The 23,436-nt window shown below is 36.9% G+C and overlaps 1 long non-coding RNA gene across 1 annotated transcript; it reads left to right on the top strand.

Moving 5' to 3' along the window:
• LOC109947192 lies at window positions 8,755–11,517 on the top strand. Its single transcript, XR_002270141.1, has 2 exons — window positions 8,755–9,932; window positions 11,167–11,517. It is a non-coding gene; the product is annotated as an uncharacterized LOC109947192 (long non-coding RNA).

Raw genomic sequence — 23,436 nt, 5'->3', positions numbered from 1 at the left:
CTGACATGTCTCTTCAGTTTTGACTCACCCAGTGCTCCTGCATTATATGAATTTCGGACGGATTTTTTAAAGGAAAATAGCTTAAAATGACACCCATTTCATAATTTTAACTAAAAATACTATCTTTTTCCAATTTTTGTACAACTATCACTTATAAATATAAATAATTATTGTCCACTTATTGCTGATTTTTCACAAGTTCAGAAATTTTGTTCTCTCTTAGCTCACACAGCTCTCTCTCTATGGCATAGCTCTCTTTCTCTTTGGTATCTGTCTATCACAGCTCTCTGTGTCTCTCTCGACTCTCTCTATCTTGGCTCTCTCTCTCTTGGCTCTCTCTCTCTCTCTAGCACAACTCTCTGTCTCTCTTTTTGCTCTCTTTCTCATAGCGCAGCTGTTTCTCTCTCTAGCTTCGTTATGTCTCTTTCTCCCCTATTTGATCTCTTGCTCTCTGTTTGGAATCGCGAAACCCCTCCCTTTAGCTATGTCTTCTGAATAGCTGCTTGCAACCTTGAAGCTCTAGTGGATTGCCGACCTCGAAAAGGTAGTGTTGATGGTTATTTTCTTAATATCATTGGGATTATGTGAAATGGGTTATAGTTTGATTGTTTGGGTTTGTGTTAAATTCGTTTTTGCTTTAATTTCTTTGGGTTAGGTTTTGTTGAATATTCATGCTCATTCATCTGGGTTTGTACCAATTGCATTTAGATTGGTCTGGATATGTGAATCTTGAAATTTGGAATTTTCCATTTGATGTAGTAGATCTGTGTAGTGTGATTCTGATGTGTTACTGGTGTACTGTTGTTGTGTTCCTCTTATTTTACAGTCGTATTGCTGTTATATTGCCATTATATTACTTATATATTGCTGCTATATTGTGGTTATATTGCTATTATATTGTATGGTTATTATGGTTATATTGTGTTAATGAAATGTTGTTTTGTCATGGTCAGATATGGAGACAATTGTTATTATCGTGTGCTACAATGAAAAATGGGTCACCTCAAAGAAGATGTGCAAATACGAAAGGGGTGACTCAAAAGGCTTAATAGTTCCACGGACCATCAAATTTGCTGAACTGTTGGACCGTATGCATCAGATTGGTAATACAAACAGCAGGGAAGACAAGGTTTGCTTAAAATTCTCAGTTTTGGTGGCCTCGAATGAGTGGAAGCACACAAAGATTGAGGATGATGATGATGTCAATTTTTTTATGAAGTATAATTCCGAGGTAACACCTTCAAAACTAGCTCCCTTACTCGTGAGTATAGAAGATAAAGGACTGACAAATGATGTAGTTCATAGTATGCATATCACGACAGATAGTAGTCGGATGGGTCATTCTTCAGTTGCCATTGTTGAAAGTAATGAAGTAACTTGGAATAATACAAATGTCACTGATGTGGGAGGTGAAGTAGGGACAGATTTTATAGATATGATTGATTTTAGCGAGGTGGAGGAGATGCATGGTGGTGATAATGATACTGAAAGAAATGAAGTGTCAGTGTACTCTGCCCCTCCTAATTTGGGCTGCTTGAACACAACTGTCCAGTTGCCAATAATGCGTTTAGGAGGAGAATCTAAACCCACTCGTCAACATTATTGGAGTCAAATGGGTGAACAAAATCAGTACAATGCAGCCGGTGTAAATGATGAAGAAGCATATTTGGACAACGGGTTTTCACGAAGTGATTGGAATCCGAAAATTACAGTTTGGCAAATTTTCTCTAGTAAGAAAGCATTGTTGACGGAGTTACGGTTGACGGCATTAAGAGGCCACTTTGAATTTAAGGTCCAATTCTCTTGTAAAAACAATATTCCATTGCGCAATGTATATTAGACAATATGATTTGTGTTGCTTTGGTAGGTCATGTAAACTCTACTTTTATTTGTGGTGGGTTTCGTGTTATGTTGAATGAGAATTCTTTTAAATTTGCATAAGTTGGGTTGCATTGCTACAGCATGCTGTATTGCTGACAGATTGTTATTATATTGAACTTTTATTGTACTGGTATTGTTTCCAGATTGCTATTATAATTTGAGTGCGAAATTAAAGGGACTGGAATGTAATTCCAAATGGATCCAAAACATTAAAGTTCTTAGAATTCCTATATTACACAGTTACTGTGATACTCCGACTATACCTTCTTTTCTGATTACAAATTCGGCCGATGCATAGGCCAGATGTGGGACAAATACAAGGTGAAATGTCCTATATGTTTGACTACATATACTTGTTGAAGGAGCATTACGAATGTTAACCTCAATAGATTGCTCATGTCTTGCCAAGAACACTCTTGAATTTATGCAATGTGCCCAAGCCAATCCTAAAGCCGGACTCACCCGCCTGCCTGATGTGTCCAGGGACTCCAAGTTTCCCAACCTCACCCCATTCACTTTATCATGTGGCCCAATAAAATCCACCACTTGGTTGGTGACAACCACCGCCAACCCAAACTTATTTGCTAAACCCTTCAATGTCCCAGATATGTTGAAGAAGAAATTCAGTCAGTTGCAATCTAGACAATAACAAGCAATAAACAATCAGCACTTATCAACAGCCTATTATAGGATATTAAGTGAAAAATAAACAAAAAATACAGAGCATAAACAAAACCCCAGCTATTTACAACTGACCTACTAATTCAATAGCTTAAAGCCACGTCTCAAGACACCCAGTACTCTACCACTCCTGCATAATATAATATCTAAAGACACATCTCAACACACCAGATAATCATGAGACAGCTTCAGTTAGAATGGGAATGTGTGGTAGCACAAGCCTAATTGAGAACAATTCAAGACTAACGATAGAAATCTATTTGACTAGAAAGAGTTTTAAAAAACAAGAAGACATCGGGAAAGAATTGATGGACTTCAAGGTATAATGTAATGGAACATCCTATGAATTAATGGCAACCACAATAATGACTCCATTATGGCCCTCCTTTCAAATGTAAGAAAATGAATGAAATTGGCACCATCCCTTCAGTTTTTTCTTAACAAAATAAGAGGTTTGTATGTATTCTCTGCTTTATCGATATCAAAGATAAATTAATAAATAAACCATCAAAACTATATAAAATGTTTGTAAGACATGTACAATTACAAAATTATAAGTTATCCTCAGAAACAAAGTTCTCTAAGTATCCATACACAAACAAGAAAAGCAAAAGCTTAAAGAGTTAGCTTATAGCAAAATCAATGTCCCCATTTCTCTAAACCACACCTGCTGGTGGTAGGTTCCCATCTTCACTCATTTCCCGCTTTCTTTTAAGCAGACAATGATCAAGCACAAAAGAGCAAACTTTTAAAGAACTCATATTACACCACATATGGTTCTAAAGAAAACTTATCCATATCCAATATGCAAGCCATAAAGTTAGTAAACAGAGTTATAAAAAAATATGTCAAATTAACAAGCATTATTCTCAAACAAAAAGTATGATATGGTTGGGAGTTTACAAGTTCAAAATGATATACACAGGTTAATTGTCTTAGACTTTAGATATCATCTTCAACAAAGAAAATAGATACCGATTAGACTTGTAAGAAGGTTAAATGCAATGGTCATAAAGACCCATAGTAAGCCACCAAATACCAATCAATAACTGCTACAAAAACCATAATAAACTAAAAAAACAACAGTACTAAAATGCCAACACAACATCACTACATTAGCAATACACTAGCAAAAAAAATAAGAATACGACATCAATAGCAACAACAAAACAACAGCAGTGCAAGCATCAGTCCACAAAGAACAAACCCATTCACTATTTCAAACAAGGAATCATCATACTAAGATCATGTTAGAGAAACCCCAAAATCAATTTCAGTGAAACCCATAAACCAATTTCAGAGAAACTCCTAAACCTTCAACCAATTTCGAACAAACCCCTGAACCAATTTCATAGAAATGCATAAACCCTAAACCAACTTCAGAGAAACCCTTAAACTGTAAGAAAATGACGATGAACAGTACCTGTTCAAGGTGAACGATGGAGTTGAGCTTCGATGAACAGATTTCGCTGGGAGAGGAAGAGAGAAGAGAGAGTCAGAGCTGAGCGACGAGAGATTGAGAGCTGAGTGACGAGAGAGTGAGAGCTGATTGACAAGACATGAGAGAGTGAGAGCAAAGCGACGAAAGAGTGAAGAGAAACTGAGAGACGGAGCCAAGAGAGAGAGCTGAGAGAGAACTTCAGCAAAACTGATAGAGAACATAAGCAAAAGTGATATGTGTGCAATAAGGGGACAATAAATATATATTTATAGGTTATAGTTTCAATTTTTTTAAAAAAGGGTGGTATTTTCAGTTACAATTATAAAAATGGTGGCATTTAGAGCTATTTCCCTTTTTTAAAAACAAAAAGACACAAAGGACCATTAATATGGAAGATTTTTTTCTCACCACTTTTAACTTACGGAAGTGTATCCAATTCTAACTTTTAAAAACTTTTTGTAAGTAAGTGACTTTTATAGAGTTGACAGATTCTTAATGACTTTTACGTACTTTATAAAGTGAAGTGATATACTTTCACCTATATATATAAAGCAAAAGGTAGAGAATAGTGAAACATTCAAAATACCAGAAATGCTATTGGTTAATGCAAACATTAAAAATTGAAATTATTAATTAAATAAGGATAATATGATAAATTTATACTTTTTTATATTAAAAAAATTAAAATTAAAAGAAAATTCAGATAATGAATCCTCTTTTTTTTGGAACACAACTACCCATTATCTTTTTTAATTCTAAATTAAATTTTAATTAAATTTTTTTTAATTTAATTAAATTTAAAATTTAAAATAGTTATAAAAAAAAAAAACCTCTTGCAGGCGCAGAAGCGCATGCAGAAAGGCTAGTCTATACATAATCTATACATAAAGCAAAAGGCAGAGAATAGTGAAACATTTAAAATACCAAAAAATGCCCATGGTTAATTCAAATATTAAGAATTAAAGTTATTAATTAAATGAGGATAATATGGTAAATTCACATTTTTTTCATATTAAAAAAATTAAAATTAAAAACAAAATCATATAATAGATCATACTTTTATGGAACACAACTACCCATCTTATCTTTTCTTAATTCTAAAAATAAAAGAAAAAAGAAAACCAATTGGCACATGCTTACTTTTGTCATAGAGTTTTACATACTTTTATCTACTTTTTGTAATATTTATTTATGAATAGTATTTGTCTTTTTAATATTTATCATAGAGTAGTATAACGAAAAAGGAAATTGCTTCTAATATTTATGTTTTGTATGGTGAATTAACTAGTCCGCAAATGGAACAAGTAGCCAAAAAAACAATTGGATACAATTGTGTAAAAGCAAATAAATATTTTTCCATGTCTAAGAACTTTTCACTTGAGAACATTGTCAAGTATGGAGAAAATAAGGTTACTGCTCTTGGATGCAACTCAAATATAAGGTGTGCAATCAATATTATGGATTTAATTAGTTTAGTTTGTAGAGCTGGATCTTGGGGAAAGAACAAATTATCTTATTGCTGGAACGAAGTTAAGATCCTCATGACCTTTTGGAAGTATACTTTGTTTGGGTGGGAGATACCAGTAAAGTGGCATAGTGATAGAGCCAAGCCAAATAACAGAACTAGAATGTGGGGTTAGCTGTAAACCCCAGGATGCTATGAGCTAAATTGCTATTGGAGAATGTGGGTTTTGTAACAAAATCATCTATTCCTACAAGATAGGCCTTAAAAATTGCAAATGGTGGCAAAAAAAATTTATGGAAGAAACCAATGCAGTCCCACCGTAGCTCTTAGTACGTAGCAATTGTTTCAAGCATTGAAAAAGAAAAAAAAAAGCAAGAAATGGCTCATCATCATAACAATTCCAAGGACAGATAATGGAAGCCAAAAAAAAAAAAAATCAAATTGAAGGTGTAGTAGGCCATCTCTTGATAGTACACCGACCAAAGAGGGAGGGGTTCTAGAGACCCAAACATGGTAGCACACCCTCGAATGACCAAAGCTGCAGCATGATCGAATTCATTGATAAAGTCTTGGGTAAATTAGCTAGACTTTTGGTGTTAAGAATTAGGCTTAAAAGTATTGAAAAGTCATTCATTTAACAAAGTTTTCAAAAGTTATTAATTTTTTGGATACCACAAAACTTTTAAAGACTTTTTAAAATCACAATTGAATACTACTAAACTTTTAAAGACTATTTAAAAGTAATAGTTGAATATCTCCAGACTTTTAAACTCATTAAAAGGCTTTAAAAGTTAGAATTGAATACACCCCCTTAAGGTGTATTATCATCGCCCTTCTCAAAAGGTGACACATGTCCATGGATTTAACTATAGTTAATTTTTTTTATTTATTTATTTGATGACATTATTATAAGAGAAAAACAAATACTTTAATAAGATTTTTCCTGATATACCCTTATTCCATTAATTAACCCAACAAACTTTCCATTTTTCTATTAATTACTAATGAAGCCAAGAACAACCCAAATAATTAACAACAATACGATGATCATTATTCAAAAAATAATTGATTCATTCGACACTGTTAAATAATTTGACAAAAAACAAAACTATTGAAATACTAAGAGGTTTTAATCATGTCATTAATAGGAGGCTTTAATCTAAATTGAACCTAACTAAATCAACTACTTTGATCACTTAACCAAAACAAAAACAAAAACACAAAACTGATCCAACAAAAAAAAAATGAAAAAATGACAAACTTATGGTGAGCATGTATAAACTCATAAACTTTACTAGCATTGAAGAGACTTCTACGTTTCTTTTTCTAGAATAAGAATGTATGCTCTGCCCTTTTTATTTATTTATTTTATTTATATATATAGGGTAAAGTGGGGGTTAAACACCCCAAACTAAAAGAAACTATTCACCCTAGTCTAAACAGGCCAATCTAGCTTTAGGAATACCTAAAGCATCAGCAGCTAAACAAGAACTAACCCAACTAAGAGAGCTAATCCAACTAGGAGCCGTGTCAAGAATGAATAATCCCAGATCCAAGTTATAGCTCCAGTTGGCAAGACAATCAGCAACTCCATTCTTCTCTGTATATACATGTGTGAGGATGTAATGACCAATTTTTCTCATCAGTTCACAGAAACTGTCAACCAAAGCTGCCAAAAAGGTGCAAACCAAGAAGAGAAGAAGGCTGCATGCAAAGGTTCACAGCGCAACACAGCCTTTTCAGTTTCCATTGCTTTGATTTATTTTTTAAATTAAATTAATCAAAAAAAGTGAAAAGTTTTTTTGGTTAAGTAATAGAATAAGAGTAAATCATGCAAAAATTTATTAAAGTATTGTTTCTCTCTCATAATAATGTCATAAAACAAATAAAATATAAAGAATTAACTATAGTTAAACTCATGGACATATGTCACCTTTTGAGAAGGGTGGTGAAGGAACACCTTGAGTTAAAATGGCGAGTAAAAATGTTCCCCACTAATATAGTGGTTTGGAGTAATTGCTCTTCTACTCAAGGTCCTAGGTTCGAGTTCTAGCATCCATGTTGTGTGTGTGAATTTAGTGTATTATTGCCCCCTCAATAGAAAAAGTCCTAAAAAAAATATAGAATTACAAATTACATAGAATTCTAAAATGACGGAATTTAGATTTTCTTTGACAAATTGAAAATTTCAATGTTTGGATAGCTCATGTAAAATGCAAATGACATAAAATATTTCAAAAGAACAAAAAAAACTGATAACCGACGTGCAATAAACATCAGCATCATACTTTTTTTTTTCTCAATTAGGAGTGCCTTTACCATCTGAAATTGTTTTTCCTTTTCTATTAGCTAAGCACATGCTTTGAGTTGGTTCATTTTCACTAAGACCTGGTACTGCTTGTACTTCAGCATATACCTCTACTAGATCAAGGTCCTTAGTATTAGCACGGATAAACTCTTCAAATGATAAAACCATTCGAGCAATCGAATTAGCAATAATATCTTTGGTAGCACCTCTTTTCTTTGTAGGAAGAATATCAAAATAATTTGATGCACGATGTCTTCTCTTTTGACCATTTGTTGAGGTTGGTGAAATATCATCAATAACATGAATATCTTCTAATCTTGTGTGTCACCATCCAAATCAACATGATCAACTTTATTAGTATGAGTCATAACCTCAGTTGCATCTGCACCTGTTTCAGTGCCCTTTCTAGTAGCTCTATCTTTGCCACACAAATCTACAATATCATCCCAATTTTCTATAACTTTAAATTGAAAACCTCTAGGATCTTCATGAGACTACCAAATAAATAATGAAAGTCAAATAAGAATCTTATAAGTATTTTTTTTTGAAGAAAAACAAAAAAAGCACATGATTAAAAAAAAAAAAAAGCTTTTAATAAATTTACCTTCACGTATCTTCCCAAATATGATCTTCATCTATACTTATCATCTTTTTTTGTTGAATCCTAACTGAATTCAATTTGACTTAATATGTCACTCAGTACTCCATAGAACTTTTTCCATGACTTAACACGATCTAATATTATCAGCACTTATTTGGAGCTTAAATTGTGCAGCTAATATCTTTTCAGCATAGTAAAAGAAAAATTAGTGTTTACTCACAAAGAACTTTAGTAATTAGCATTTGATACATTATCTATTTTTATTTTAGATAAGGTGGATGAGTTTTAAATTTTATTTTGTTAAAGACCAATTCGTAAGCCCATGTGCTAAAAGCATGATTAATATAAGAGTTACATTTACATTTTTGTCATTTTCTGATATTTTGTTTCCACCATGATATTAAAATTAGCGATTGGCAAGGACTAGATGAGCATCGGCATCACGACCATAGCGATCAACCTAGCGCCGGACCTTCAGGTGGCGATCTTCAAAGCGATGTCGCACGGCGAGCGAGAAGCATGTACAGGAGATCATCATCATCGCGAGTCGAGTGTCGGCGCCTGGTTCAAAGGAGGTTTTCGTATTAAATCTGGGCTCCTTTTGGACTCTTCTCGATTGCAGTCCTAGTTTTGTTAGTCGTTCACCATAATCAGCATGAAGATCGGGTAGAACAGCCTGTACTGCTGTGATTGCTTAGCTCCCCTGTGCTGCTATTATGTGTTAATTGATTTACTTTGTCCTTGAATTGGTGACCTGTGTGTTTCTTCAACATTTTAATTTGATATTGGTTGATAGGAATATGATGTGCTTCCTAACCCCAAAGTGATAGGATGCTAAGGTTCTGTTGCAATTATGGTTAGGTCAGAAGCTTTGAAGAATTTTGATCAAGAAGCTTGAAAGAAATTGGGTTTGGGGGTTTATCCTTCTTGTGTTGTGCTAGCATCCAAGGCACCACATGCTCCTCCACCTGTATGTTGAAATGCATCACTTAGATGGTTTATGCAATGATGGTAATGGAATTCTTGAATTTGATGTTGGCTGCCATATGTGTATTCGTGATAAAGGTGGTGGATTTGCAATTTATACTGGCATGCTGGTTCTGATCTCCAACTGTTTGATGATATGGAGGGGGGTATCATATGCGAATTTCTGACAAAGGTGGAGGTCTCACGCCTAGGCCTTCGGTGGGGTTGTTGTCTTTGTCGGTTTGTTCACTATTACAAACCTTAATTGGTGAAATGAAGGTCAAGGGGTTGACAGCACGGACTTCATTTGTAGATTTTGCAACCAGATTTTGCAAGTAGATGATAAGCTTAGCAATCAAGTACTGGTGGCCACGTTGGTGCTGGTGCACATCTCTACTCAGAATGAAATAGTTGAGTTAGATCAAATTCTAGATTTGCAAATGTTGATAGTGACAACCATGCTGTTACTTTGGAAGTTTTCTTTTTTTCACAAGCTCAGTTGGGAATATTTTTTCCAGAATCTGATGTGCCAAACACGTCCAAGGCTTCAATTCAGTCATTTGGTTCAGTTTTTTATGCAACCACAAAGGTGGGTTTTGCAATTATGTCCTATTCCTTATCACGACCTACAATTATCTGATGTCAGTCAATGATCTAATTTAGCTGCAACTTCTTATTATAAAGTTCATTTACTATGCATTTGTCTTGATTTGGAAATAGTATTGCAAAACTATATTGTACAGGTTCTGCATTGTAGTTTTGCACAAACTATATTGCAGTTTTCATTTAATTACAATTAGATTTTTGCTCTTTCCTTGGCCTTCAACCTCACCAATCTGAAGAGTAGTGGCTACCCAAATGAGGAATTGGGTTGGCAAGAGAAGAGTAGAACTATCCAAGAACAAGGGAACTCAAAATTGGACTTTCAGAAATTGCATTGTAGTTTTCATTTAATTACAATTGAATTTTTGCTCTTTCCTTGGCTTTCAACCTTACAAATTTGAAGAGTATAGGCTACCCAGATGAGGAATTGGGTGGGCAAGGGCAAGAGAAGAGTAGAACTACCCAAGAGCAAGGGAACTCAAAATTGGACTTTTGGAAACTGAATTGCAATTTTCATTTAATTACAATTGGATTTTTGCTCTTTCATTGGCCTTCAACCTCACCAATTTGAAGAGTACCAGATGAGGAATTGGGTGGGTAAGAGAAGAGCAGAACTACCCAAGAGCAGGGAAACTCAAAATTAGACTTTCAAAAATTGCATTGCGAGAAACAGAGTATTTTACCAACATCTCTTGAATATAAAAAAAATATTGTTTTGTTTTGTTGTAACTCTAGAGCTGAGCATTTTTGCCCGAACTCAGCATTGCAAGTTCCATTTTTGTATTGCAGTTTCCGTTTATGCATTGCTGTTTCTGCTTCTACATTGCAGTTTCCATTTCTACATCGCAGTTTCCATTTTGGTACTTTCATCTTGGTTCCTCCATTTTGTTTCTATAAAATTAGTTTGTGTTTGTAGTGGTTTCTTTTTTTAAAAACATAATTGATATCTACATTGCATTTTTGTTGCAGTTTCTGTTTTTATTTGCAATTCTTGTGTGAATATGCGTTGAAATGATATATATATATATATATATATACAGCTCCGATCTCTTGGACTACAGGGATCCAAGAGATTGTAATCACTCACCATTGGATATAAATCCAATGGTTCAAAAAAGTTTCTTAAAAGGAGTGCAAGAGTGGTTTGTGAGTAAGCCTTTCTCCTTTGAGGGTCAAGGTTCGAGTCCCTTCAATGACACAAAATCTTTTTTTAAAAAAAGGTGAATGAAGGGCAATGGAGTTAGTACCCTGCAAACAGAGATGGGCGGTGGCGATGTCAGTTAGCCGACGTCGAGTGGCTGGCAATTGCTGGCCGGCAACGCGGGCATCCAGCGGTGGTGGTGGCAGGTGGCCAGCGGTGGCGACGACGATTGGGCGGCGGGTGGTGGCCAGCGATTGCTGGTTGGCTAGATATGGACATGTGGCATAGTATGCTTACCTTAGAAGGAGTGGCATTGTGTGTAATTTTGATATTTTTTAATGATATCAGGTACTATATTTTGGTCTTTGGCCTTATGCTAATTAGATGAAATTGTATTCTTATCTTCCAAATTAGTAAACTATATTGTGTTTTAAAACTAAAGCTCCCTATTGTAAACAACTTCCTTCCATCCACCATCTCCTTTGTGACCTAAGGTGTGCACCTCATGAAGTATAACAATTGCCCTTGTTTCGATTGAACGGTAATAGTCAAAACCAATGACTCTATATTTCAAGTTGTGAGCAATTATTTTCAAAAATATTCCTACATATTCTTCAATTAAAATATTTTTTGTTCGAACCAACCCACCATTTCTTCTAAAATTTTGTATAACTTTTTGAATGCACTTTTGCTAATTTGGAATTGATCAATACAATTAACTTCTTTTCCATTGTACATACGGTTCAAATAAGACTGTCTTTGTTCATCCTAATCATGTGAAAGCTCTTTAACATGAAAGTTATCATAATACCATTGTACTAGCGTAACCATAAAAGAGATCATTGTACAAACAATAATTTTCCTTCTCTTCACTATAGCACGCTTCTGTATTAACCTCGTTAACATGCTATCAACATTAACAGTACCCATACCTGTTTATATGTGTGAATTAATATTACTTTCCGATTTAGTTGTAACTCACTACATGGTACGAAAAACCAATGCAGCAGATTAATAATTGTAACAGTCAGAGAAAACTAGAAAACAAAACATATAGAAAGCAAAGAAGACAAAAGCATCACACAAAGAAGGTATGTTCCACTTTGAAAAAGAAAAGAAAAATCAGTACCTTCCCATCTTCTCTTTCACAACAACATCCACCCTAATCCTTTCTCCTCCTCTCTTTCTCTCTCTCTCTCTCTCTCTCTCTCTCTCTCTCTCTCTCTCTCTCTCTCTCTCTCCAAAATTAAAACTCACCCATTGCCATCGCACTCACCCATTATATGATCGCAGTAACCCATCAACCCACCTTTCTCTCTTTGGGGACTTTTGTCGAGCATGTTTAGTGCACCGAAGGGGTCAACAAGTTGATGTCCAAGGGGTCTGCAACTGCTCGCATGATACCTTCACTGACAGGACCAGACCCAATTTCCACTTCGGAATTCGAGCCCAGTCCTGTGCGTGTCCGACACCTGACGAATGTCTAGCACAAAGGACCTTTTTACCCTTCTTGTTTCAAATTCTTTTTAAATTTTCCCTTAGACTTCTGCCGAAAATTCGGCAGAGTCTCCCCTGTATTTTGACCAAACCCAACTTTTTTTCACCTGTTAAACAATCAAATAAATCCACACCAACTACCAGAATAGAATAACCAAGTATTCACCAACTCCAGTTTTCCACTAAAACTAGATATCAGAGCATTTTCTAAAGTTCACAGAGTTTCAAGAACTTTTCCACAAAACTCAATACTTGATGGCGCGGAAGCTAGAGATGGCCCGGTGGTGGATCCTGCGCACTTCTACGGCCTGGGGGCGAAAAACAGGTTGAAAATGTGAGTGGACAAAAATTAAGTTCTTGAAAATAAATTTTATAAACATAGTAACCCCCATTTAAAAATAAGCAAGGATTTAACTCGAGGGTTTGTCTATATTTCAATACAAGGTATTCAAATAAGCATGTAAAAACCTACTGATGAATGTGCTCGTATAACTGAACAAATATGTAAAGATATAAATGCATGAATATCAAAGAAACTGATATAAAATAACTGAAAGTCATAATCGAATAAAAGAAAACTCAAAATCCTTTGAAAATACCACCTATTTGTACCCCTGTCATATCCGTCAATTCCCCTGGCAGGTCTCGGGCGCCACGCAGTCTACCCGAGCCGCAAACTGGCGAAATCAGGGGACTATGATCAGCCTGATCCGCCGGCAGATTCCTCGATGACACCAAGTCAGCTCGCGTCGCTCTGGCAGGATGCAGGGACCGTAGTCAGCCTGATCCGCAATCCTGGCAGGTCTCGGGGACACAGAGTCAGCCGAGCCGCAATCCTGGCAGGTCTCGGGACACCAAGTCTGCCGAGCCGCAAATCCTGGCACTCACGGTCCGAGCGTCCCCGAAACTCGTGAGGCAAAGTCAAGTGCACTGACATAAACTGAAATCGGACTGGATGTCCGTAGACATCGGTCCAACTCTGGGTAATCACCAAGTAAAGGGTGGGTACATGGTGGTTCTAAAATAAACTATTTTTAGAAAAATCTAATAACTCACTGCCTTTTTGTGAAACTGAAATTTAACTGCTGTCTCCTCTGATAGAATTCTCAAACTCTGCTTTTTATATTACTGAGCTTCAATAACTGAACAACACGTAAATCAAAGTATTGTACAGCACAGATCACGTTCGAAATGAATAGTTCATAAAACTTCTTCAAGATCAAATAATGACATTAACCCATATAAACTAATTTGTAAAAGCTTATTTGTATAAACTCATTATAAAAAAAATCAATTAAATAATCTCATTTATATAATTCATGCATATAAAATCGTTTAAGATATAACTCATGCATATAAAATCGTTATGAAAGAAAGTCCACTCACTGATGGTCCGAGCTAATTGGACCCTTCGAAGGTCCTTCCTGCAGGTCGACTGGACCTCTAGTGCCTGATTATCCATGAATAATAAATCAATAAACTGCTGAATAAAAAGAATCAAATTAAACACCCTGCCCCCGGTTCCTGGAAATACGTGCACTCATTTTAAAGTTACTCTTATGCCCACATTAGCTTTTTAGACAGTTAGAACGACCTTAAGAGACCCGAAGCCTTACTAAGCGATATACTGCCAGATCGGCCGATCCCGGACCCCGTGGGTCCACGGTCTCCGATGGCCAATCTGGGCTCCTCTGAAGGTTCCTTACAGAGAAGGAACCATGTTCTGCGAGTTTGGTCCGAAACGGACGGTCGGATTAGCCAAAATCGCGTTATCGCTTAAAATCCAAACCCTAGCCCCAGGGTTCGCGATTTCGGAGTATCCAGGACTGCGATTCGCAATCCGTTGAATCCTACACGATCCTGAAATCATGTAGACCGACATATCTGAAATTCAGCGCGATCCGACGATTTGACGACACTGCACCCAAGGATTGCGCGATATGGAAAATCCGTTCGGGGCTCAAACGGACTCCGAATCGAGATCCGCGAAATCCTACGCGCTCGTCATGACACGAGGATCTCAAAACTGCCCAGAGTTACTCCACCACCCTCGCCCACGCACCCCAGCACGCGCGGGCAGATTCGATTGTCTAAAGCGATACCGAGTGGCCGAAAAATCTCGGAACCAAGACTCCAAAGTCTTATCCTAGGTAAAACACCCCATTTGGAGTCACTTTTGTTCTTAGACATACCCCAAAAAGTGATCGAAAACAGTAGATTACGGCGGCCGAAGTTTCGGCCAATTTTCAAGTCGAAAATCGAACCCTTTAGAGCTAAAATCGATCGAAACCCATACATCCATTAGCTAGAACACGAAAAATAGCTGAGAAACCATACCTTACTCGATCGATTTGGTGGAGAATTGAAGGAGAAAATCGAGCTCAAAGTTCAAACTGGAAATCCGGCGAAAATGGAGTTTTCCGGCGAGTTCCGGCCACGGAAACTCCGGCGAAGGGTCAAGAAACGTCGGCGGTCGAGTGCTGGTTCGTTTGGTACCAACGGTGGAGATCGGTTCCAAGTGTGGCGGCCGTGGCGTCAAGGAGAAGGAGGAAAGGTCGGGCGGCTGGAGCAAAAATCGGGAGGAGAGAGAAATGAGGAGAGAGAGAAGGAAAAAGGGTTAAAAATCTGACTTTTTGGCCAAATTACTATTTTGCCCTTCACGGTATTTTGATCGTATCTTCTTCGTTACAACTCCGATTCGGGTCTACTCTGTGTCTACGGACTCCTCTCGCCGTGCTCTACGCAACGGCACAAGAGGATTTGCCAAATTCTTTCTCGATCAAAAAGTCAATTTTCCCCCTATTAAATAATGCGAGGGCAAAATTGTCTTTTATGCTAGAAGATATTATCCTTACTTTTTAGATATTTTATTTCTTTTTAGATATTTTGTTTTGGGTTATTACAATCTACCCCCCCTTATAAAAATTTCGTCCTCGAAATTTACATCTCTGTCACTCAAGGAGGGGAGAAGGGCTACTCCTGTATTTTCTACTCGGGTTATTACACTGCAAATATCACTGAAAGCTAAACACTTTCTATTCCAAAATCTGAACTATTTCTTTCCCGCACATTCTATAATTTCCTTAGATCTGATACAGCTAGGATTTGGCTCCCCTGCTTCCTTAAATCTCATTTCACCGCCCTAAGGCGATAAATGTTGCAGAATACTCAACTGAAGATATTTCTTTTAGTACCTACATAACTCCTTGTCAATACTGGGTTATTTGAGTCTTTTTCTGCTTAATCCAATAAGGTTCTTTATTTCCTACAATACTTTCAGATTTCAATAAACCTTGCTTAACATTCCATCTTCATACTTGGGTGATCCATACTATGCCTCGTGTAAGGCATCAATTGGAAACATCTCAGTTATAAATACCAATAGCAAATTTTAGATTTGTAACCCAAGGAAGTCTGACCACTGAACTTAAGGCACACTCTCAAACCAGTATCTTTTCACCCAAATCATTCTGAAACTGTAGTAGACTATGTCTCAATAACCTTTTCACAATTTGAGTCATTTTCTTAAGCTGGTCATCTGTCTAGAGTGAATTGCGGTATTAAACTGTAATCAAGGCCCAAAAGCTTCTTTTAGTTGAGTCCAACTGGAAAATAGCTTGGATTTCTTGATCTAAACCGTAGGGACTGGTATTCCATAACGTTGCAAGACCTTATCTGTGAAGATTCTTACCAGTTTATTCAGACTATACTTGATTCTCACATGCGGAATATATTCAGACTTACTGAATCGATCCTTAATTTCCTACACTCCGTTCTGCTTTCTTTATGTATAAGGAAGCTGAACATAAAATCCATTGTAAGTTACTCCTACTTCCTTTCAGAAATCGGAAATGGTCTCAAGAATCCTGTTGATTTCTGTCACTGAAATATCGCTTATTGGCAAACTTTACTGTGTCTTTCCTCATAAGAAACCTCATCTATTTTAAAATGTCACTTTCCTTATCATATAATTCAACTTCTTCTCATAGGAGTCGACTCTAGATCTTGAAAATATCCTGCGAATCTTTGAGTTCCTTAACACTGATCCTTCCTGAAGAGTGGTTAACGGTGCTTTTTGTTTATCCATATCTAGTCCATTTTGAATTTCCTCAGTCTTACCATCACGGATCAACATTTCCTTCGGAGATAAGCTACTTCTCCTGAGAAATTCACACTTGAGTGTACCTATAATCTCTGACTGTGCTCTCCGTCTCAATTTTTCTTCCTCCTGGATAAATACATATGGTAATCCTTTATGATCTGTAAGGATCTAGCATACTTCCCTATAAAAATACTGTCATTAATTTTACTAAACCAACTTAATATGACCTTTTCGAATCTTGAGTAAAATACTTTGATTCCTGCTTCTTCAATTGTTGAGACGCATAAGTGCTCACTCTACCATACTGTATTAACGCAAACCCCAATTCTTATTGCAAACCACACTGTACCAGCACAACCTTTAATTCTTATGACCACAATACTGTAGCATATCAAGTTCCCACTAACCTCCTGCAGTGTTGAAATTCACACCGGTCTGACCACACCAATAGAACTTCCTTCTTTGCTAAAAAGATGAGCGGCGTCGCCATGGTGGACAACCCTTTTCACAGGGCGACAACAAGAATCAGCTTACCTAGAAAATTCTGTATCTCAGTAGCACTGATTGGTCATAACTAAATTTACCACTGCTTCAATCCTTGAGGATCAATAAAATGCTTTCAACCGAAATTGTGTGTCCCAAAAGGTTTCACTCGGTCAACCGACATTTAACTATCTCATACGTGCCTATTGTCTCTTAAAATACGTCCAAGATGTCATCTAGACACACAGTCACGAAGTGATCTCAACAATACCAAAATTCTCTGTTTAAGGGGGGTTCACAAATGCAACTGACACATTCTTTAATTCTTCATATCATGATCAAGAACTCAAAGTACCCATACCTTATTCAGCACGCTGTTGTTAAGCACATACTTCTTTCTAATTCATTACTGGAGTTATCCAAGCCTCAAATCACTTGTTAGAAAATTCCTTGGCACTTCTTAGCTTATTAAACAATTCCTTACTGTGAAACCATAGACGCCTAGTTCAGTACTGTAATCTTATCCAGCTACCTTGAGTCCGTGCATACCTTCATGATGATATCTTCTTCCTTAAATAACTCTAGAACACTTTAATGAGGAAAACACTAAGCTAAATGATCCTCTTCACTATTTATTCCTGCAATTGAGTCTCTAACTCCTTCAACTTATTGGTGTCTTTTTGTACTTCACCCAAGAAATAAGCTCCATTCCTGGAGTGAACTCAAGAATAAATCCAATTTCCCAATGAAAGGTAACTCTGCGACATGGTATCTGATCAAATTAATTCAACCCTAACATGACCTCTAGTCAACCATGCCGAAGGGGAATTCAATCTGTAACTGCAATAAATAAGGCTCATGTTTCCCACTGAGGCAGGTTATACTGTCTACTTGCAAGTTTAAAACTGTTACTGTATCCCTTCAGCTGACTACTTCCTTAACTAGCCACACTGATCTAGACCCACCACGAAACAGAGCCTCCATAGACTGTGGTGTTTTCTGTGATTTACCTTGCTTACTTGTTTCGCTGCAGTAATAATCTTTTTATGCTGAAGAAACAGCGACAACCCTTTTTGATAATAATATCCTCCAGCTGTACCTCACTAGCAGGGCCCGGAACGATGCCTGCCACACCTGACACATTAAGGCAACTTCTCTTGTTAGAGCCTAGCAACATCTGTCTTCCCATACTTCTGGCTATACCAGCCCTAGAACGACTACCAATACTACTGTTCTGGCTGGTACCTTTACTTAAACTAAATCCAGGTCGGCAGTCTCTATACCTGCGGTCATTCGGTGATCAGAAACTGTAATCACTACTGTAGATATCTCTCTTAAACTCTTCCTGATTAATGTTACCTATATCCAAATACTATGCACAAAGTGTACCCCATGGTCTGCCCATTATCTTACGGGGCCAGACATCACCACGGCATCAAGGTTAACCAACTACTAACTGATCACAATACCTTGGATAGAGGCTTTTTAACCTTATCACAACCAAGTACTACCTCTTACTTTTCGATCCCTACTAGTAGAAAATAATACGTGAAACCTTTTTCTCGTATTCGGGTTCAACCACTATCCTCTATTCTGCTGCAAAAACTCCTGCATCCACACCTTCTGTAGACTTATAGATAAGACTGACTATCAACTTTGGCTCTCAAATACTTGTTACGTATTAATCGAAGGATCCTGGAATCATTTCTTAACCAAATCCCACAAATACTCTACTCTTCTGTGGAACAACCATGACCTTCATGATCTACTCTATTCCTTTCAATCCAATCTTCCTTTACTACTGAAGACAATTATTACCAAAATTTATAGTTCTCAATCCTTTTTACTTGATCCACCCATCTCATGGATGGATCTCTGGCTGACTAAAGCCTGAGCTAACACCTCCAAGGTCTACTGGACATTTGGATTTCTCCGCCTACTAGGTACAGTGAATACGGCTCCTGACGAGCCTCTAACAAAAGTTTTCTCTGCCGATTCAAATACCGGTGCAGTTCCTGTCTGACTTGGAAATCTCATCCCCTTACGTCGGGAGTTCTGTCTAATTTCCCTACGGATACCACCACCATTTGGGCCCAACTTGAAAAGAAAACAAGGATGCACAGAGTGCGAAGTCTACAGGAAGTAAAACCTATGCTCTGATACCAAATTGACCGGACCAGACCCAATTTCCACTTTGGAATTCGAGCCCAGTCCTGTGCGTGTCTGACACCTGGCGAATGTCTGGCACAAAGGACCTTTTTACCCTTCTTGTTTCAAATTCTTTTTAAATTTTCCCTTAGACTTCTGCCGAAAATTCGGCAGACTCTCCCCTGTATTTTGACCGAACCCAACTTTTTTTCACCTGTTAAACAATCAAATAAATCCACACCAACTACCAGAATAGAATAACCAAATATTCACCAACTCCAGTTTTCCACTAAAATTAGATATCAGAGCATTTTCTAAAGTTCACAGAGTTTCAAGAACTTTTCCACAAAACTCAATACTTGATGGCGCGGAAGCTAGGGATGACCCGGTGGTGGATCCTGCGCACTTCTACGGCCTGGGGTCGAAAAACAGGTTGAAAATGTGAGTGGACAAAAATTAAGTTCTTGAAAATAAATTTTATAAACATAGTAACCCCCATTTAAAAATAAGCAAGGATTTAACTCGAGGGTTTGTCTATATTTCAATACAAGGTATTCAAATAAGCATGTAAAAACCTACTGATGAATGTGCTCATATAACTGAACAAATATGTAAAGATATAAATGCATGAATATCAAAGAAACTGATATAAAATAACTGAAAGTCATAATCGAATAAAAGAAAACTCAAAATCCTTTGAAAATACCACCTATTTGTACCCTTGTCATATCCGTCAATTCCCCTGGCAGGTCTCGGGCACCACGCAGTCTACCCGAGCCGCAAACTGGCGAAATCAGGAGACTATGATCAGCCTGATCCGCCGGCAGATTCCTCGATGACACCAAGTCAGCTCGCGTCGCTCTGGCAGGATGCAGGGACCGTAGTCAGCCTGATCCGCAATCCTGGCAGGTCTCGATCGAAACCCATACATCTATTAGTTAGAACACGAAAAATAGCTGAGAAACCATACCTTACTCGATCGATTTGGTGGAGAATTGAAGGAGAAAATCGAGCTCAAAATTCAAACTGGAAATCCGGCGAAAATGGAGTTTTCCGGCAAGCTCCGGCCACGGAAACTCCAGCGAAGGGTCAAGAAACGTCGGCGGTCGAGTGGTGGTTCGTTTGGTACCAACGGCGGAGATCGGTTCCAAGTGTGGCGGTCGTGGCGTCAAGGAGAAGGAGGAAAGGTCGGGCGGCTGGAGCAAAAATCGGGAGGAGAGAGAAATGAGGAGGGAGAGAAGGAAAAAGGGTTAAAAATCTGACTTTTAGCCAAATTACCATTTTGTCCTTCACGGTATTTTGATCGTATCTTCTTCGTTACAACTCCGATTCGGGTCTACTCCGTGTCTACGGACTCTTCTCGCCGTTCTGTACGCAACGGCGCAAGAGGAATTGCCAAATTCTTTCTCGATCAAAAAGTCAATTTTCCCCCTATTAAATAATGCGAGGGCAAAATTGTCTTTTATGCTAGAAGATATTATCCTTACTTTTTAGATATTTTATTTCTTTTTAGATATTTTGTTTTGGGTTATTACATTCACAGCCAAATGCCAACATCCCAAGGGGTTAATTAACCCCTCTTGTCCCTTGGTGGGCCTGCGATTGACTTGTGTTTTACTTTATTAGCCAATCTTGCCCATTACGTCAAATTATTGTTAAAAAATTCATATGAGAGAGAGAGAGAGATAAATAGATAGATAGAAATGGCTCATCGTGATTGGGGTGGTGGCAGCGGCTTGAGAGAAATGAGAAGGCGTACCGGGTGCTGTGTTTAGGGATGTCAACTGGCCGGTTAGGTGTTGGGTATGGCAATATCATCCGCGTCTTCGTTCCCCATGTCCTTCCCTGTCCCCACCCCATCCCTAGTATGAAATTTCTGGGAATCCTCATCCCCGTCCTCATCAGATATATGCAAGAAAAGGATATGTTGCTATACATACAACTGTTGTATTACATCGGCCATTACTTTAAGATGAATGTCCTCACTCAATGGGAAACGAAAAAAACTTGCGCAAGAAAAGGATATGTGGCTATACATACAACTGTTGTATTACAGCGACCATTACTTTAAGAGCATTTCTAGCAGCTTGCCCATTGCCATGGCAAGAGGAGCCCTAGGGCAGCTACTATTTCACATGAATCGTGGCTGTCCTAGCCCCCCAGCAAAGTGTGTTTCCAGCAGTTGCCCTTTGCCATGACAAATACTATTCATTTTTTTATTTTTTTTCACAACTTTTTTTACTTAAACAATTAATTTGGATAATATTTTCGGATAAGATTTTTGGGTTCCTACGTGTCAATACTATTCATATATAATATTTTCGGATAAGATTTTATTTTATTAGTTGTATTGGTTGGTATTTATATAAAAAAAAAGTATGAAGATTTGGTGTTAAAATTGAAGAGTATTGGTTGGTATTTATAGACACTGGTGGACCCAGAATTTTTGTAGCGGAGGTGCAATGTTGACTACGTATGAAAAATTGTTTTTAGGAATAATCATTTTCTCAAGATAATTTTTGGCGGCTTTTATTCTTTACACATCAAATAAGAAAACTTGATTTTATGGGATTTTAATATGAAGTATATATTGACTTAATGAGCCATCATTTTTAGCCTAAATCATATTTTGCACTAAAACCGATTTTTCATATTTTGATTTGGTGGGAATTTAATTTTCTAGTATTTTTATTTGAATCCAAATATGGGGTACTTCCTTATTTACATTGTAAACTTAAGTAAATGGTATAATATAAAAATAAAAGAAAGTAAAAGGACAAAGACATTTACTTCAATGTTGAAAATGGAAATAAGGTATAGAGAAAAAAAAAATCAGTAATTTTTTAATTTTTTTTTATTGCACAAAAATTGGCTACGGTTGGATTGCTAGAAAAAATATGATCGGAGAGCCCAGCGCGCCCCACGTGGATGATTTAAAAAAATTTGGACACAGGGCTGACGTCAACGTGACGTTAGCATGCTGACGTCAACGTGACGTTAGCATGCTGACGTCAGCCTTGCCCTCGGGCCAGCCCAGTCTACTGGGTCTCACTATTTGCCCGAGCTTGCTTTTGTTGCTGGAAACCACTTTTTGGCCCAAACCCCCCCAGCCCGAGTCTAGCCTTAGTTGCTGGAAATGCTATAATAGTCTAATCTAACTTAACTTAATATTATTTAATTAGTTATTTATACATTAAAACTTTTTAATTGTTAAATTATATTACGTTATATATTTATTAATTAAAAATAAATGCATCATTTATCGCCTGGGTTCGAGGATGAGGATAACTATACCATCTCGATCCATCTCCGATTGATTATTTTTAAATTTGGGATCCCCGTACTTGCCCATGTTTTCCCCTCGAAATCTCTCCTGTTAGGGCCAGGGACCCGATGATAATTTTTGCCATCCTAGCTGTTTCCAAATATTAATATTTTTTTGGATCAACCAAATATTATTCTCTTGTTATTGTTATTAATTTTTTTTAATTTGTAAACTGAACTTAATTTGTGTTATTCGTATTTTTTTGTTGTTGTTATTGTTATTCTTTTGAGCAATTACATTTTATTTTTATTTTTAGAACTTTAATGAATTTTTTAACGGTAATATAATGGAATGGACAAGATTGACTAATGGAGTAAAATACAAGGACTACATCAGCCAAATTGAAAACACGGAGACTAAATTGTCCAAATGTGTAAAATACAGGGATCATTTCAACATTTAAGCTTTTTTTATATGAAAAGGAAAATATTTTCCTCCTTCCCCAGTAAGTTGACTTATTTTAGCATATGTGTCAAACTGTGATCTGTAGAAAGAATGAGTATCTTATTTTAGAGACAAAGACAAGTAATATCCATATAAAAAACCAAAAAAAGAAAAAGAAAAAAAAGTTCATTTAGAAACAAACCCCTTCTGGAATCAAACGGGCCTCATGGTTTTGACACCACACTTGAAAACTTCACTTTTATGTTTGGGAAGATTCGAGAATTTCATTTTAGGCTTATTTTAGGGGAATGAGAGGGCACAAAGAGACCGAGAGAGATGAAGAAGAGGATTTTTTTTTTTAAATTAAATTTTCCATTAAATTTTTTAAAATTTTTAAATTAAACAATAAT

Source organism: Prunus persica, chromosome G1 (genome assembly GCF_000346465.2).
Source record: "Prunus persica cultivar Lovell chromosome G1, Prunus_persica_NCBIv2, whole genome shotgun sequence".
NCBI lineage: Eukaryota > Viridiplantae > Streptophyta > Magnoliopsida > Rosales > Rosaceae > Prunus > Prunus persica.
Note: the sequence above shows the minus strand (reverse complement) of the source record. Positions and strands in the feature narration are given on the sequence as shown.